The sequence below is a fragment of the Acyrthosiphon pisum genome, chromosome A1 (assembly GCF_005508785.2).
Source record: "Acyrthosiphon pisum isolate AL4f chromosome A1, pea_aphid_22Mar2018_4r6ur, whole genome shotgun sequence".
Classification (NCBI taxonomy): domain Eukaryota; kingdom Metazoa; phylum Arthropoda; class Insecta; order Hemiptera; family Aphididae; genus Acyrthosiphon; species Acyrthosiphon pisum.
The window spans coordinates 167609628-167609878 of NC_042494.1; positions in this window are offsets into that span (position 1 = coordinate 167609628).

Consider the following 251-nt stretch of genomic DNA (forward strand, 5'->3'; position numbering starts at 1 on the left):
AATTCGTTCTTGATATTTTAACGGATTTACAAATACCGGAACAAATTATTCAAGAATTTAAAGGTGAGTTTTTATACTTTTAAATTTGGTAAGCATTTAGATTATCATAACTTTTAGGTAGGTAAAAAATCAGATAACGTCTTATTAAACACGTGTTTGGGTAGGTATTACCTAGATATTTAATCTATTGATTGATTGATCTGATTTTCCATTTTTAATTTTCATAGGCTACACTTAAGTATTCCACTGAT